Here is a 19201-nt window from a genome sequence, read left to right on the forward strand (position 1 = left end):
TCCAGCATAAACCAAATTTATGTGACCACAGAAACTTTTAAAAATTACCTCAATTAAACCTTTTCAAAATGAATGTTGAGGGAAACATAATTAGGAATTGCTGAAAGTATTTCCCTTCATTCTCTATCCCTTGACTTCTCTAAGCCCTTATGGCCAAATAAATGGCATACGCTTGATTAGTTCCTGAGATTTTTTTTTTTTAGCAAAAATAAATATAGTTTATATAATTAGTGAGTCCATACAAACCAGCAGCTGGAAAGGCCTCCCCCCTCCACCATGACTACCACTGTGTGTACTGGCTTTCTGCTGGGGTGTCAGGCTGAGATTAAACAGTAATTATAATTGAAGCTAATGCAATTAATTACATAAGTTTGAGTTGTTCCAAGTTAATTCCACTACTAAAATTACATCATAAAATTAGAGCATTATGAAGGATTACTGTCAAAAGTAAGTGTGAGTCAAGTACCTGACTCATGTGTGATTTATCTCCAGAATACTTGGCTCATATTTGAAACGTGCATAAAGTTGAATGACAAACATGCACTCAATAGATTCGCTGTAGTCCTTAGTTAAATAATTGGTGTAGACTGTACATCTCTGGGCTTCCCAGGTGGTGCTAGTGGTAAAGAACCCTCCTGCCAATGCAAGAGACTTAAGAGTTGCAGGTTTGATCCCTGGGTTGGGAAGATCCCCTGGAGGAGAGCATGGCAACCCACTCCAGTATTCTTGCCTGGAGAATCCCATGGACAGAGGAGCCTGGTGGGCTACAGTCCATGGGGTTGCAGACTCAGACACAACTGAACCAATTTAGCATGTACGCATGTACATATAGAGCCCTGAGCCTGGAACTACCACTGGGGAAAAACTGGAAGCTTTGGATGAACACGTCTGCTGTTTATGAAGAGGAAAGAATGATGTTGCATAGAAGGTAAGGAAAATTTGATTAGAACTGTTTACTTAAGGAAGGAGAAGAGGAATTTTTTAAAAAGCATTAACAAGGTGTATTCTGCAAACAACTATCCCATCCTTTTTTGTCAGAGAGAAATGACTGTGGGATGAGAAATGGATAAACAATTTTTATACCCAGTTGATATTAACAAAGAACTAGTACAGCCACATATCAGGACTATGAAATGGATTTGCTAAGAAAAAAATATTTTTTAATGATACTTTCAGGAAAAAAATGGCTTCAAGCAAGGCACAGATAGTGTGATTTGTCCTTTGTTTTTATAGTAAATATATGCCAAAATAATGATACTGATGAGTTTAAATGATGTCAGCCAGAATTTCAATAATACTGGTTTTCATATTTGAAAATGAATATGATTTTGATGGAATTATTTTGAATTCATGCAGGGTAGGAGGCAAAATGAACATTTTAAAACAACACTGTATATAAATCTTGCATTAACCTATTATTAGTTACTTGTAATTAGAATCTTTTTCAACAAGTGTATACTGAACCAGAAAACCATAATCATCCAAGATTAAATTTACTTAAGCAAGGAGAGAAAGAACTTCTTTCTGATAATCTCTAAAATCTGAATTTGTATTCCAAGTATACGTATAAATTATAGTTTCATAACATGCTTATGAGAGAAGTTCAGTTCACTCGTTCAGTCATGTCCGACTCTTTGCGACCCCATGGACTGCAGCACGCCAGACTTCCCTGTCCATCACCAACTCCCAGAGCTTGCTCAAACTCATGACCATCGAGTCGGTGATGCCATCCAACCATCTTATCCTCTGTCGTCTCCTTCTCCTCCTGGCTTCAATATTTCCCAGCATCAGGGTCTTTTCCAGTGAGTCAGTTCTTTGCATCAGGTGGCCAAATTGGAGCTTCGGCTTTAGCATCAGTCGTTCCAATGAATATTCAGGACTGATTTCCTTTAGGATTGACTGGTTTGATCTCGTTGCAGTCCAAGAGACTCTCAAAAGTCTTCTCCAACACCACAGTACAAAAGCATCAATTCTTTGGCACTCAGCTTTCTTTATAGTCCAACTCTCACATCCATACACGATTACTAGAAAAACCATAGCTTTGACTAGACGGACCTTTGTCAGCAAAGTGATGTCTCTGCTTTTTAATATACTACCTAGGTTGGTCATAGCTTTTCTTCCAAGGAGCAAATGTCTTTTAATTTTATGGCTGTAGTCACCATCTGCGGTGATTTTGGAGCCCAAAAAAAATAAAGTTTGTCACTGTTACCATTGTTTTCCCATCTGTTTGCCATGAAGTGATGGGACCAGATGCCATGGTCTTTTGTTTTTTGAATGCTGAGTTTTAAGCCAGCTTCTCTCCTCTTTCACTTTCATTAAGAGACTCTTTAGTTCCTCTTCGCTTTCTGCCATAAGGGTGGTGTCATCTGCATATCTGAGGTTATTGATATTTCTCCTTGCAATCTTTTTTCTTAATTAATTTATTTTAATTGGAGGCTAATTATTTTACAGTATTGTAGTGGTTTTTGCCATACATTGACATGAATCAGCCATGGGTGTACATGTGTTCCCCATCCTGAACCCCTCTCCCACCTCCCTCTCCATCCCATCCCTCAGGGTCATCCCAGTGCTGTGGCCCCAAGCACCCTGTCTCATGCATCAAACCTGGACTGGTGATCTATTTCACATATAGTAATGTACATGTTTCAGTGCTATTCTCTGAAATCATCTCACCCTCGCCTTCTCCCGTAGAGTCCAAAAGTCTGTTCTTTACTTCTGTGTCTCTTTTGCTGTCTTGCATACAGGGTCATCATTACATCTTTCTAAATTCCATATATATGCATTAATATGCTGTATTGGTGTTTTTCTTTCTAACTTAGTTCATTCTGTATAATAGGCTCCAGTTTCATCCACCATGTTAGAAGTGATTCAAATGCATTATTTTTAATAGCTGAGTAATACTCCATTGTGTATATGTACCACACTTTCTTATCCATTTGTCTGCCGATGAACATCTCGGTTGCTTCCATGTCCTAGCTATTGTAAAAAGTGCTGCGATGAACATTGGGGTACACGTGTCTCTTTCAATTCTGGTTTCCTTGGTGTGTATGCCCAGCAGTGGGATTGCTGGGTCATATGGCAGTTCTGTTTCCCGTTTTTTAAGGAATCTCCACACTGTTCTCCATAGTGGCTGTACTAGTCCCTGCAATCTTGATTCCAGCTTGTGCTTCATCCAGCCCAGCATTTTGCATGATGTATTCTGCATGTAAGTTAAATAAGCAGGGTGACAATATACAGCCTTGACATAGTCCTTTCCCAATTTGGAACCAGTCCATTGTTCCATGTCCAATTCTAACTGTTGCTTCTTGACCTGCATACAGATTTCTTAGGAGTCAGGTAAGATGGTCTGGTATTCCCATCTCTTTAAGAATTTTCCACAGTTTGTTGTGAGAGAAGAGCAGGCCAGAAAGGCTGCAGATACGTAGCCCCAGACCACTTGGGAAACCTAGAATACCCCCTTTCTCCCAACCACTTCAGGTTAATTTGACTTTTGTTCAAAGCCTAGCTTTTGTTTGTATCAACATATGTCTCTAAAGTTTGTGGTTCAATTACATCTATTTTGCAAATTCCACTTCTACCGCTTACTGGCTTTCCTACGCTAGTTTTAGTTTTTTTTTCTCTCAAAACCAAGATTAGCTCTGACAGTATCACATCTTCATTTATTCTTCATCGCTCTTAAAATCACCTTTACAGACTGTAGAGAAAAATAAGAAAAAATTATTTACTATCATCATGCATCATTGTTAGCGTTTTTAAATGTTTCCTTCTTTTTCCTATCAACTTCTTTGCATAGTTGTAATCACAATTACTGCTCTATATAATAAGATCTCCCTAGTTGCTAAATGTTCTTTATAATCATAATATGTAAGTGAAGTGAAAGTGAAGTTGCTCAGTCATGTCCGACTCTTTGCGACCCCATGGACTGTAGCCTACCAGGCTCCTCCATCCATGGGATTTTCCAGGCAAGAGTACTGGAGTGGGTTACCATTTCCTTCTCCAGGAGATCTTCCCGACCCAGGGTCAAGCTCTGCATAATACAGTATTCTTGACATTCTTTTAAAAAATGTGATTAGGATTCAGATTTGTAGTTTGTTTAAATTAGCTTGCACTTAGAGTTGAAGACAGAAAAGGGGAAGGAAACATTAAAGGGAGGAGCAGAGGGTCTCAGTGTCCAATGCTTCCAACTTTATCAGGGCAGGCATCCCACTTCCAGAGAGTAAGCGGAAAGGCTCATGTTTGTTCAATTGCATAACTAAAGAAGTACACCCCTGTTGGCCAAAGTCAGACTACTTGTGAACTTGACAGCTGCCATTTTCAAAGTCAAAAATAGGTAGGTAGATTTAAATGGGAATAAAAGGAAAATTAGGATCTAATTTAGGACTTTCGTTCTTAATTAAAAAAAAAAAAAAGGCTTACATTTTATCTTCACTGAAACGCCAAAGCAGTTCTACCCAAGGTTAAATGCTGCGGTATTTTCATAGATTGAAATGGTTGATAAGACCCACGTTGGTTTCTTCAATCTCATTTTTCAGTGCTTCCTCCCAAATAATGTATTTCATTGTTAATATAAAAGTGCACTGTTGTACTCTCGAAAGAACTTGGCAGTTCATAAATAAAGAATAGAAAAAAAATATGCAAATCTCTGCCAGCCTCCAAGTCCCTTAAGGTTAATTTAACTGTCACACGTAATTTCTCAGGAAAGAAAGCAGCCTGTGTCCGTGAACCAGCCAGTTAACTCATCGATGCTTGTGTCGCACATTTCACTCCCGTGTAATTTTTTCAGCACAATATGATTTACTGTGTCAAAGGCATTGATGAGGTCAGTAACCATATTCTGTCCACACTGATTATTCAGTTAGTTTAGGCAAATCGTCCCACAGCAAGGTAACAGGTCCTTCATTACAAGATCACAAAATACCAGCATTAGATAATTAAACTCCCCATACCTATAACATGTTTCTTAACATATTAATAAGACATTAGAAGAGGTTGTCACAGTCATTTGGTAATCACTGAAAATATTGCTTTCTGCCTCCTCCCGTAGGAAAAGAATCCAGGCATCACAAATGCATTTTGAGTGTTTCTTTTTGAAATTTAATGGGCTCTAATTAATTTTCCAGGGACTGTTCTAGTTTGGGCTCATCCTGCTGTTTCTATTTCCATGATGCTCCTCCATACACCTGGATTAAGAACAGGAAATAGAAGAGGCGGGGAGGGTTCTGAAGGCCCTGAGCCTTCCCTCCATTTCCATTGGTGTGTGAACTAGTGAACCGCTTACTTATTGCTGCATAGCAAGCTACCTATTAGTACAGGGAAGTACAGGATGTAGTGTGTGTTCAGTGGTGTCCGATTCTTTGTGACCCCATGGACTGTAGCCTGCCAGGCTCCTCTGTCCATGGGATTCTGCAGGCAAGAATACTGGAGTGGGTTGCCATTTCTTTCTCCAGGGCATCTTCCTGACCCAGGGATTGAACCTGCATCTCACGTGTCCCCTGCATTGGCAGGTGAATTCTTTACCACTGCACCACCTGGGAAGCACATAGGTATGTATAGGAGGCTTAAAACAATTATTTTGCTCCTGAATCTACAATTTGGATAGGGTGCAGGGTAGATACCCTTTTCCTTCTTCTCGCAGCATCAGTTGATGACAACAGCTCAGGGCCAGGAGCGTCATCCAGAGATTCACTCCCACGTCTAGCAGTTGATGCTGGCTGATACTGGGACTTCAGCTCTGGCTGTTGGCTGGAACACCTGCATGTGGCTTCTCCGTGAGCCAGCTTGGCTTCCTTGCACAATGGCCAGCTTCCAAGAGCAAGTGTCCCAAGAGGACAAGGCAGAAGTCCAAGGCATTTTCTGACCTACCTTTGGAAATCATATGGCACCACTTTCCACTATATTGAGGCCATCACAGAGGTTGACCAAGGGTTTGAGAGGTGGGGACACTGGCCACACTATTTGATGGGAGGAGTGTCACCTTCTCACCAAACAAGGAGTGTAAGGGATGGAATATATCATGGTGGTCATCTTTGGAAAAGAAAATCTTCCACAGTTGCTAAGTAAATCATTCAGATGGAAATATCCGCTTTAAAAAAGGACCTGCTTTTGAAAATATTTCGGTACTACTATTGGTATCTAGGTACCATTATGTAAATATTGGCTCATGTATAGTGCTGAGCAGTATCCTAGAAGCTAGGGAGTATGGCATTATCCTTACCTTTGAAGAGTGTGTAATCTATTGGAAGAGACCTGAAGTAAATAATTACAATTATATATGTAAATGCAGTAATACAGGTAAATAGTAATACGTATGTGAAAAGAAAATTCATCTCATTCTTGACCTTCGCCTTGTCTCCTCCCCCTTCTTCACTCCTTTCTCGTCACTCGTAACTACTCTAGTTTCATCTCCAGGTTAACTTCTCATATAATATATCTGAATAAGTCATACTTGGCTTAGTGACACTTTAATGACATGCCAAAAATTATGAATACTAATATATTTTATATGCAATATCTAAATACCTAATATTTCCACAAGACATTTGAGTGTTGGCTTCCAAAGCATTATTTACCAATACATATGCATTGAATAAATGAAAAATAAGCCTTTGTCATTGTTCTCAAATAGCATTGTCTCTCAAAGTATTAAAGTGTTCTCAATTACTCTGAAAAAAAAATTTAAATTGTGTCTGTGTGAGATCAAAGAAGGCTGTTTTGGATTAAAAAATAAATGTCCAAAATTTTTTTCATCTATGCATTTTTAACATGAGTGAAATAGTTTTATGCAAAGAGTTCTGAGACTTTTTTCACTTACAGATTGATGGACGTTGAACTGTTACTGCTTATGGACATTAAGATGTTTCCTGTATTTCACTGTTATAAACAGTGGTCTCTCTGGGTAGTAACTGTGGATTGTTTTGACTTTTCTGTAGTTTTTAGAATTTCATTTTGGAAGTAATATGAAAATATATCCTGGGCTTTAGACAAAGATACCAAAGTGCAGATGTATACGATAGCCAGATACAGGCTGCTGCTGCTGCTGTTGCTAAGTCACTTCAGTCGTGTCCGACTCTGTGCGACCCCATAGATGGCAGCCCACCGGGCTCCGCCGTCCCTTATTATATAAAAGGTGGTTCACATTTGGTTTCCATTCTATCTCCCATTTCATTTCAAAATGTTTGTTTCTAAGGGGAGTCTTCCAGGAAAAAGCCTTCTGATTGGTCTACTCTTCACTTTTACTCCAACTGGGCAAACAATATAGGAGTGAGGGAAACATTTGAATAAACAACTAAGAACAGATTGGAAATAGTGTCCCTGTTTGGACAACTTTTAAAGAAATACCTTCGTGCACATGGATTTATCTATCTGTTAGAGAGCTTAGATTATTTTCTGGTCTAAACACGTACCCTGTGGGACTTAACCGGCAGTCTAGTCTATTCTGTCTTCCAGTGCAGGGGGGTGCAGGTTGGATCCCTGGTCGGGGAGCTAAAAAAGACCAAAACGTAAACAACAGAAGCAGTATTGTAACAAATTCAAGAAAGACTTTTCAAAAAAGTATACCCCTTGTTGGAAGTCAGGGTAGTGGTTACCTGGATGGAGAGAGAATAACTGGTAGGGGTCTGGAGATGTCAATCTTCTGGGGCGCTGGTAATGTTGTTTCTTAAAAGGGCTACATGCTGCACACAGATGTACTCATTTTGTGAACAGTTCATCAAGCTGTACACTTTTGTTTCCTGTACATTTCTATGTATATATTATTCTTCAAGTACAAGTTTAAAAATAAAGGGCCACACGTGAAAGATGATGTCATTTTTGCAGGCCCAAAGGAAAAAAAAAAATCCGTGAAATAAAGGGATGAGGCAGGACTTATAATTGAAGAAGTAATTTCAGGACAACTTGCTATCTCTATGTCATTCAAGAAAAAGAGAAAAGGTAGCTAATGAAAAAATGCCCACCATATCAAATAATATTTTTTTTACTCTTTGTAATAAATTTAATAATATTGCAGACTTTGAATGTTATGCTTTGTTTTACCCATAAAATGGTCAGCAGGCTAGTTACTCTTTCCCAGATGAAATCTTTCACTTCCTCACCCCATCTCCAAATCCACCAACACCTTACTATATCAATTAATCATAACCTATCTTGACCTCTCCACTGGCTCCTTTCCCTCAATCTGATAAAAATACTCAAATCTCTTCCTATTCTGGAAAAATATTTGCCCACAACCAGGCTCCCTCCCCAATGTTTGCCCTTATCTTCTGCCATTTCCTCCTCCTTACAGTCTCCGTTGCCTCTGTATTTAACTCTCCTTTAACCCTCTGCAACTCACAATGGTTATGTGCGTCTGTTGCACTATTGTAATCGTTTGTGTTCCCCACCCGACATTTTCAGGTTAGCAGCAGTGAAGAGACTGTGTTCATTCCTCATCTATCAGCAGAACCAAATACAGTGGCTTCCTTGCTGAAAATTGCATTCATTGTTACCACCAAGAAACTGTTGAGTAAGTGATTCCCCCAGTGCCGTGATGTCAGGGCACATTTGACCTCCTTCCTCACACCACCACTGCACCGCCCTTGGGGTTTAGATCTCCTCTGACTCGAGTTTCCTTAGAATTGGTTAGTTCTGTGAGCTCTGGAATCTAGCCCGCCCATCACTGTTTTCCTAATAATGGACTCAGGTGCCCAACTCATGGTAGGGACTCCATAGCTATTCCTCTGACAAGTGAAATGAGGGAATAAGTGAATGAATGAAAAATAAGTATGGAAATAATCTGAAATAGATTGGCAAAGTTCCTGAGCCGGGTCCAGAGAGAAAACCTTTCTGGTTTCCATCCTTTGCTGCACCATAGACTAGGGCAGTATTTTTCAAACGATTCATTAAGATCAACTAGTAAGTTGTGAAATCAACTTTGTGAGTCAAAAATGACATTAAAAGTAATTTTTCTTTCTTGATATTCTTGGCTGTGCTGGGTATTCCTTGCTGCACGGGGCTTTCCTCTGTTGTGGTTAGCGGGGCTACCCTCTAGTTGTGGTGCTCGGGCTTCTCAGTGTGCTGGCTTCTCTGGTGGAGCACCGGCTTTCAGGCGCTCAGACTTCAGTGGTTTCAGCACATGTGGGATCTTTCAGGATCAGGGATTGAACCCATGTTTACTGCATTGGCAGGCAGATTCTTATCCACTGAGCCACCAAGGAAGCCCCCAAATGAGATTTTAAAGTGAAATAGGATAGAACAAAACAAACAGAGGGAATAGAATAGGATGAAGTAGAAGGGAATGAAATAGAAAATATTAGTGACTTGCAAATAGTAAAGGAAAGCAATATTTCGTAACACTTTTTCTCTGTTATATGTATACATGTAAATGCCTATTCTAAACTTTCATATAAAGTATTTTGTATGTGTGTCAGGGTCAAAAAACTGGAAAGCTACTTACCTAGTAGCCTGTGCAGGGTAGAGTTAATGGAGCTTCAAAAGCAGATAGCCATGAGAGAGATTAGGTTATCGTAAAGATCAGCAAAGTTGGAGCTACTTTTTTTTTTTTGGTTATCGTTTGGTATTTTTGGCAGCACAAAGTCTTCTAAACAAGTTAATCTTCAACTCAGAGGCACCGTTCACTTTGAAATGTCCGCAAATGTTTTTTGAAATAGGCGATGGATACATCAGCTGTCTGTATAGAAGTTATTACTGTAGCAACATTGCAAAAAAAAAAAAAAAGACAAAACACACACACGGGGCTCAATATGGAAATAGCATGTTACATTCCTGTGTGAAAAAATAAAGTTTCAATACATTTCAGATATACATATATATGACATCTATTTGATTCTTAATTCTTTACAGATGTTTTCTGGTTTGCTGCTGCTGCTAAGTCGCATCAGTTGTGTCTGATTCTGTGCGACCCCAGAGACGGCAGCCCACCAGGCTCCCCCGTCCCTGGGATTCTCCGGGCAAGAACACTGGAGTGGATTGCCATTTCCTTCTCCAATGCATGAAAGTGAAAAGTCAAAGTTAAGTCGCTTAGTTGTGCCCGACTTTAGCGACCCCATGGACTACAGCCCACCAGGCTCCTCCGTCCATGGGATTTTCCAGGCAAAAGCACTGGAGTGGGGTGCCATTGCCTTCTCCGTGTTTTCTGGTTTAGGTCTACCTGTATATTTTATGTATCCATTAGTAGTGTCTTAATAAAATCTCACTTTATTTTTATACTACTTGGTATATCTAATTTCCCAGCTATCCTTTCAATCAGATTGAACCAGTCACCTTCATTGCAATCTGTTCACTTTGATTCTCTTTGACCACGATCCTGTATTTAAAATGTGCATTCTGGCACCTATTATTGGATCTTGCTCTGGACACCCATGTCTCGCAAGAGGCAATTCCCAAAGCATTAGCCAAGGATGGGGGTAATGCGGTGGCTTCCATCAGTACCATGGTGGGGATGACATCCTTGCCTGTAAAGGCAGTTGTGGGGCAACTTTACCTGAATCATATGGACTAAGAATGGGAGGAAAGATGACATTGGAGATTTTGAGAAGACAAGAAACCAAACCAGGACTTCCCTGGTGGTTCAGTGGTTGAGAATTCGCCTGCCAGTGCTGAGGATACAGGTTCGATCCCTGGTCTGGGAAGATTCCACATGCTGTGGAACAGCTAGCCAGTGTGCCACAGCTACTGAGCCTGCACTCTAAAGCCCACAAGCTGCAACTGCTGGAGCCCAAGAGCCCTAGAGCTGGTGCTCAGCAACAAGAGAAGCCACTGCAATGAGGAGCCCGAGCAAGCACTGCAACTAGAGAATAAGCCCCCTCTTTCCTCAACTGGAGAAAGCCTGCATGCAGCACTGAAGACCCAGTGCAGCCAAAAAGTAAATAAATAAGGTAATAAATGAAAAAAACCCAGGCCAAAGAAAGGTATCCCACTGGTAGGTCTTCCAGCTTTTAGGTTCTATCCCGCATCAAGCTGTTATTTGTATTGCCGTCTGTCGAATGCATGAATGAACCCTACCGATAGGGAAAGCTCAGTTGTCACATATTAATATTCTGCTCATTGGAAATGTTTTCTTTTACTATTTCCTAAATTCAGTGTTTCCTGATTGCATCTAGGAGAAAAGAAAGCAAGCCTGAGGCAGTTAAGACACAGAATCAGACCAGACAGGTAATTCCAAATACTTTCAGGCACGTGGGAGAGCAGTTTAGTGACGTTTTCTCAGAATCTATAGCAACCGTAAAGGAAAGGCAAGGAAGGAGCACTGGCCTCAGGTTGTGAGATTTCTGCCATTGGAACTATTTAAGTGCAAGCCACGTGCTCTTGTTTGCAGTGTGAGGGTGAGAACACCAGCACTGGGAGGCAGTGGATGAGCCCACAGCTGCAAGGCCCTTTTGTCTCCTAGAACCTGTTTCTAGATGTTCTTCCAAAACTCACAAACAGGCAAAAGACTTCAACTTCCTGGCGTGACTAAAGGCGGAGTTATCCATTAAAGACCTGAAGGCACTCAGGGGGCTCTCCGACAGCCACTGATTTTTACAGATGAGTAAGATAACTCACAGAGAAACATAGAAGTGTTTTGCCTTCGCTATTTTCTCCTTGGGCTTTTAGAGACCTGTACAAGAAAAAAGGGTCAAACTCTATAAACTGTATCCGAAAGCCCTGTAAGAATATTCCAGAGAGGGAGGTTGAGGGGAGTTGCTTAATGGGTACAAGAGTTTCAGATTTGCAAGCTGATAAATTCCTGGAGATTTATTTCACAACCTTTTCTCAACACTACTGAACTGAATACTTTCAGATGGTTTAGATGGTAAATTTTATGTTATCTGTTTTTTTTTTTAAACCACAGGAAAACAATATCTTACTGTGTGTTTTTAAAAATATTATTTAAATAGGAAAACTTTAAGATTTAAAATTTCGTCATTACTCTTCAGTAGTTCCCCAGATTAGACAGGGATTAGAAATCAAATTGAAGTCTTGAAGTCCTGTGCCATGTGGTTGTCATCTTAACAATAACAAGAGTTGCAAGAACCCAGGCACCAGGACCTTTAACAGTCTTATTCAAGTTGCTGCCTGGGTGCAGAATACTATTAGTCACCTCACTCGATAAACAGAGAGAGCTGGGTGAAATCCATTAGGGTGCAGTTTTCATGAGTGCCTACTCCATGCTAGATAATGAAGAGTTGAGAGCCAGAAAAGGAATTTGGTAAAATTTATAATCTATAAAGGGATATGGCATAATTAGTGATAATATGATGGCCCCTTTTGCCATTCAAAATAGAGTTAAAAGAGATGAATGTAAATTAGACCTTTTCCCCCATTAAGCTAAAGTGCATCATGACACTTCACAAGTTAATTTTCACAACGTAGAAAACACCCAGCCCAGAGCCAGACACAGAGCACAGGGTTTCGTCTCTTCTATTTCGTAGTGTACCTGGAACAATGCTTGTCATGTAGTAGACACTCAATACATATTTCTTAAATAAATGAGTAGTATGAACTTAATAAATGCTAGCTAGCCTCCGACGGTAAAGAGTCTGCCCGCAATGCAGGAGACCCAGGTTTGATCCCTGAGTGGGGAAGCTCCCCCTGAAGAAGGGAATGGCAACCCACTCCAGTATTCTTGCCTGAGAATTCCACGGACAGAGAAGCCTGGTGAGCTACAGTCCATGGGGTTGCAAAGAGTTGGAGACATTGAACAACTAAACACTTTCACTTCACTTTCACGTTCAACAATGTCTTAGATTTCCAACATGAAAAAAAAAAAAGCTCTCTGAAAGATGTGATCAAGATGACAGAACTGGAACTAACTGCAGGTCGAGGTAATGCGCATAAGGGGACTGTTGCTAAAAATTCAGGTGCAGTAAGAAATAGAGTGAGATCTGTGAAAGATGATACAGAAGCAGCTTTTGGAAACCTGAGACTATGACTGCATTGGTCGTGCACTGTGTGGATGGATAGTCTCCCACTAATGCCTGCGGGTTTCAGACTTTCTCTTGTGTATTATAAGTGGAGTGTTAGTTGCTTGGTCATGTCTGACTCTATGCGACCCCACAAACTAGCCCACCAGCTTCCTCTGTCCATGGAATTTCCCAGGCAAGAATACTGGGGTGGGTAGCCATTCCCTTCCCCAGGCGATCTTCCCAACCCAGGGATCGAACCCAGATCTCCCACATTTCAGGCACGTTCTCTACTGTCTGAGCCACCAGGAGAGCCCTTTTCTTAGTGCCTCAACTTATTCAATATTCATTTAACACACATTTAGTAAGTGCCAGGTGCTGTGCTTGCCCTAGAAATATAAATGCCTAAAAACCTAGGTTCTGTTATTTAAGGAGTTCACAATGGTGGGGGCAGGGTGATGCAGACCCACAACTAAATATCATAATGTAATATAACAACACAATGGAGCCACATAGAAAGGTGTGATTAAAGTTGTCCAGCGGTGCGAGGAATGGAAGGGGTGGAAGCTTAGAGCAATGGTTCTGACCCGAGGGAATCAGAATCCGCTGGAGGGTCTGTGACCACTTGTATTTAGGCACCTCGCCCTCCTGTACTCACTCCCCCCAGAGGACCCAGAGGGTTCTGAGTAGGGCCCAAGAATCTGCATATCTAACAAGTTTCAGGGGATCTTGCCATCTTTGAAAATCACTGGCTTAGGGTAATTAAATTTAGTTGGCATTTAAATCAGGGCAGGGAAAATAAGACATTTGGCATTCTCAGTTACAACAGCTGATTCAGGTATTGACAAACCCAGAAATCCAGCTTAGAGATGACAGTTCTGCCTGTGTGTTCTTGACTGTGAGAAGCACCTTAGCCCTTGTCTTTCCTTGTCAGAGTGTTTGGCAAAGGAACTAGAGGCTTTTAGAAGTAGAGGCTTTTAGAAGTACTGCTTCTGCGGTGAGAAAATACTGTTGTTAATAAAAGAGAAAAGAGGGACAGGGCTGGCTGGCAGGGGCCCTTGGTTCCTAGGGCAGGGGAGTGATAATCGTAATCTAAGGTGTGCCATCTTGACACAGTGCTGGGTTAGGGTGTCTTCCTGGCAGCCTGCCAGCACTGGGACTCAGCCACTGCAAGGTCTGAGGAGAGAGAGATTCCCTCCGCATCTCATACCGGTGCAGAATGGGACTCAACCCAATGACAGAGGGTGTCAAAGATCATGTTTTGTTGTTCAGACACCCACCCCAAGAAATCTTACTTGGACCCCAGAGCACTGAGGCTGGGCCACAGAAGAGACAGGAAACCACTATCTAATCCTGAGCTCAGAAAAAATAGAAATGTCAGAATCTGAGAGACACCTCAAGAAAGTTTCAGGGAAACAACAAGCTTGAGGGACTTAAGGGTGGGGAGCTGGAGGCAGACAGACCTGTGTTTGAGTTCAGCCCTGCACTTTATTTCCTGTGAGTTTGGAAATGTTGTTTAAATACTTTCTTAGCCTGAGTTTTCTTTGTTTGTGATTGTTGGACACTAAGGTTGTTTTTAGTTTTCACAACTGTGTACATTACTGTGATCTCTGTCTATACATACATCCTTGAATTAATCTATGATAGTTTAGAAGAGATTCCTAGAAGCTGCATCACTTGATCAAAGGTATGAATTCAATGCACATGGTCAAATTGTTTTCCTGTTTCCAGCATTTTACTTATATTAACAGTATATAGGAGTGCTCATTTCCCAGCATCCTAGATACCATGTTAGTCGCTCAGTTGTGTCTGACTCTTTGGACTCCATGGACTGTAGCCTGCCAGGTTCCTCTGTCCATGGGATTCTCCAGGCAAGAATACTGGAGTGGGCTGCCATTTCCTTCTCCAGGAGATCTTCCCAACCCAAGGATCAAATCTGGGTCTCCTGCATTGCAGGCAAATTCTGTATCATCTGAGCCATGAGGGAAGCCCCCTAAGTATCATGGATAGTTAGTTAATAAAAAAAAATCTTGATTTTATTGATGTTACATGAAAAATGCATCCTACTGTGTTATGTGGCAATGCTGCAAGCACTAATGAGGCTGAATATTTTCCAAACATTTATCGGTCATTTATATTTTTCGTCTTTTGTTGTGAATTGCTAGTTTATGGCCTATACCTATTTTGTTTATATTTTCCCTATGGTTTTAAAAGAATTCTTTACACACAAACAAGAGTAAATTTTTATGTCATAAACTTGCAATCATTGTCTTTTTATTTTTATGATGACCTTTTATATTTAGAAGTTTTAAGTTTTATGTGAATGGAATAATTTCTGATGCTCTTTGAAACTGCTTACAGCATGCATTCCTAATGATTTGGAGGGGGGAGCATTTATATTAGACACAGTTACTTTGGACCCTTATCCATGGGGGGTTCACATACAGATACTATAAAATTATAGCATATAGAAAAACCAGAAATGAAGGAAGTCACTCATATATTTGGTTATAGGATTCCATGTTTAATGTAGAGGCTGATATATAAATCAATCCAATTCTTGTTTTTTTAGTAATTTCAAATTATTAATATGCTTTTATATACATGTATCAGCTGGTTCTGGTGTTTAAATACGTAAATAAACCAGTTCCTCTACACAGAGATGATGTAATGTTTTTTCCCAGGACCTAGCAAATACACAATATATCAACAAATATTGCATGATTTATTCAAGGTACCACAACAAGGGAAATATGAATGAAGATTAAGAAATGTATGAAAAATCTTTTCCAATATCAGATAGGGTGCTTAAGTGCAGAGGAAATAATATTAAATGCAATTGAGATAGCTAAAATTAGACACATGCAGCACTGTGTCTGTTATTTTCTTATTCTCCTGTAAGCCCTCTGGCTCCTAGCAATCAGAACTGAGTAAATAATGTGTTGTTTGATATATATATATATCAGTAAACATATATAATAATTAATTGGAATATAATTGCTTTACAGTTTTGTGTTGGTTGGTACATATATTGTTAAATGTGATATGGATCATATAAAGAGGATCCAGAAAAACACAAAAGAGCAGCCTAGACGAATTAGTTCATTTCCAGGCCTGAAGGTAGTGCCACAGCTGAATGGTCCTGACCAGTGGGCTCCTTGTATAAATCATTCCCAGGATGACCGTCAGCACATTGTGAAGAGGATTAAAAGGTTAGAAATGAAAGCTTCAGAAAAGGTTAAAGCCTGGGTTGGAGGGACTAAGGCTGCAGAATTGGCTCAGGCCTATTATTTAATTTCATTCTGCCTAAGGCAAATGATCCTACACAGATGACATATAGCTAATAGTGTTTGTTATTTGAGTGCTTGATATTGGAGGAGTAGAAAAATTTTTTTCCTTTTTTAGTCTTGCCCTTTTTTTGCATTGTGTAGGTCCAAGTTTCCTGTGTCACATGGATCCCATAAAGTAAAAGGTATCGTGGAGGACCCTTTCCCTTTTTCTCAGGTTAAATAACCTAACGTTTTAACCAACAAAAGGCGCTGATAATGTGAGGATATGAAAGGCTTTCCTTTCCATCCCACCGAGGACTGAGAAAAGGAGGGATTGAGAAAGTGAGGAATAACGTTCTGACTCAGACTGGTTAAATTTGTACATAGATCAATCCTTAAAAAAATGAATAAATTTTAAAAATCTAGGGAAATATTAAAATATACCAACCCTATCTCCATATTTTAAAACAATCCCCTAACTTGCAGAGAGCGGCCTAGGAAGGGCACCTGTGGCCCTGCTTGAAATGCGTCCCCACCAGTCACTGAGCCCAGGAGGTGGGCTGTGGTGCCTGGCGAGGCCCAGAGCTGGGGTATGGAGGAAACGTTCTGGGGAACCGAGTGCAGGGGTCACTGTAATGCACCTCAGAAAGACAGAAGCAGAGCTGTGGTGAAGTGTTTTTTTTAAGTAGAAAAATTTTAATTGAATTGTAACACGTGTAGAAAAGCACACAAATTTTAACACCAATATAGAGTTAGATGGATGTTCACCAAGTGGAAACACCCATGTAACTATCACCAAGGTCAAGAAATGAAACACAAGGTTTGAATTTTGTATTCGTTCACTTATGTCTTCATTCACTTAGGTCTTGATTGGCTTTGTTGAGCTCCTTTTAGGGCCTCTTTCTATATATGTATACGTGCGTGCTAAGTCACTTCAGTCGTGTCTGACTGTGCGACCCCACGGACTGTAGGCTGCCAGGTTGCTGTCCATGCGATTCTCGAGGCAAGAATACTGGAGAGGGTTGCCATCCCCTTCTCCAGGGGATCTTGCCAACCCAGGGACTGAACCCATGTCTCTGATGCCCTTTCACTGGCAGACACGTTCTTTACCACTAGTGCCACCTGGGAAGCCATTTCTACAGACCCTTACTCAATAAATGTTTCCTCAAAATGGATAAATCATAACCATCAATGCTTGTAACTAAAGAGTTCATTTAATCTTCTAAATAATAAATGCAGAAATCTTTTGCATTTCATGATTTTTCTCTCATTCTAGCAAATATTCCTTCAAAAAAAAGAAAAGAAAAAGGGTATGAAGTGACCCTCAAAATCTTTATGTCTTCCCACCATTTGTCCATCAGCTGCCTGCTTTCAGTTCCCATGTTTTGGAGTTTTCTTTGTGTCCTTATTTTCTACAGTGCTATATAATAAGGTCAATGGCTTAGTAATTATTTATATTTTGCTGTATTTTTTTACATTTATGTGTTTAGTCAGAAGTAAAGTTTTCAGAATTATACCACAAAATATCTATGCCAGTGTGTTTAAGTAAAAGGTAATAGATCTATGTTGTTTCCACCCCCCTGCCCAATACAGGCATATCTTGGAAATACTGCCAGTTCAGTTCCAGACCATGCAATAAACAAATATGAATATCGAAACAAAGTGGGTGGCATTTAAATTTTGTGGTTTCCCAGTTCATATGTAATTTGTATTTATAGTATTCTGTAGTCTATTAAGTGTGTAATAGCTTTATGTCTTAAAAAACTGTGTGTGTGTGTGTGTGTGTGTGTGTGTGTGTGTTTGTGTGTATGTGTCCGACTCTGTGACCACGTGGAGACCACCTGGCTCCTCTGTACATGGGATTTCCCAAGCAAGAATACTGGAGTGGTTTTCCATTTCCTACTCCATGAGATCTTCCCGTCCCAGGAATGAAACCCCAGTCTCCTGTGTCTCCTGAATTGGCAGACAGATTCTTCACCACTGTACTACCTGGGAAGTCCAGAAAGCAGTGTACTACATACCTTAATTTGAAACTATTGTGAAAAATGCTAACCATCATCCAGACTTTCAGTAAGCAATAGTAATAACATCAAAGATCACCATCCCAGATCACTGTAAGAAATATAGTAATAATGAAAAAGTTTGAATTCTTTCAAGAATTACCCAAATGCGACACAGAGACTCGGAGTGACGAAATGCCATTGGAAGAACGGTGCTGACTGACTTCCTTGACTCAGGGTTGCTACAGACCTTCAATTTGTGAAAAATGCAGTATCTATGAAGCACAACAAAATGATGACAAGTAACCCTGTAATTATTTTCTAATGTAATAAATGTTCATGTTAAAAGTTTAAAAACCACAAAGGTTAAGTATAAAGAAACTGATAAACATTAATCCCACCACATAGGAATAACCACTTCAAACTTAATGATCTTTCCAGTATTTTTTTCTGTTTATAGATATCAGTTCAATTCAGTCCAGTCGCTAACTTGTGTCTGTCTCTTTGCAGCCCCATGGACTGCAGCATGCCAGGCTTCCCTGTCCTTCACAATCTCCCGGAGCTTCCCCAAACCCATGTCCATTGAGTTGGTGATGCCATCCAGCCATCTCGTCCTCTGTCCTCCTCCTCTCCTGCCTTCAATCTTCCCCAGGATCAGGGTCTTTTCCAATGAGTTGACTTTTCACATCATGTGGCCGAAATAGCAGAGCGTCAGCTTCAGCATCAGTCCTTCCAATGAATGTTTTGGGTTGATTTCCTTTAGGATTGACTGGTTTGATCTCCTTGAAGTCCAAGGGACTCTCAAGTCTTCTCCAGCACCATGATTTGAAATCATCCAAGTCTTTGGCACTCAGCTTTCTTTATGATCCAACTTGCACATCTGTTCATGACTACTGGAAAACCCATAGCATTGACTATACAGACCTTTGTTGGCAAAGTGATGTCTCTGCTTTTTAATACACTGTCTAGGTTTGTCATAACTATATGTATTGTATATGTATACTTTTTCCCACAAAATCCATAAACTCTGTCAGTTATATATACTGCTTTTTGT

General features: G+C 40.3%; 1 long non-coding RNA gene across 2 annotated transcripts; it reads left to right on the top strand.

Annotated features, from left to right (window-relative positions):
• On the top strand, positions 744 to 18694 carry LOC106502866. Of its 2 annotated transcripts, none has more exons than XR_001296531.2 (3): positions 744 to 928; positions 8392 to 8500; positions 18658 to 18694. It is a non-coding gene; the product is annotated as an uncharacterized LOC106502866 (long non-coding RNA). The 2 variants fall into 2 exon arrangements; XR_001296530.2 differs by lacking the exon at positions 18658 to 18694 and adding an exon at positions 9838 to 9875.

Source organism: Capra hircus, chromosome 14, assembly GCF_001704415.2.
Source record: "Capra hircus breed San Clemente chromosome 14, ASM170441v1, whole genome shotgun sequence".
Taxonomy (NCBI): domain Eukaryota; kingdom Metazoa; phylum Chordata; class Mammalia; order Artiodactyla; family Bovidae; genus Capra; species Capra hircus.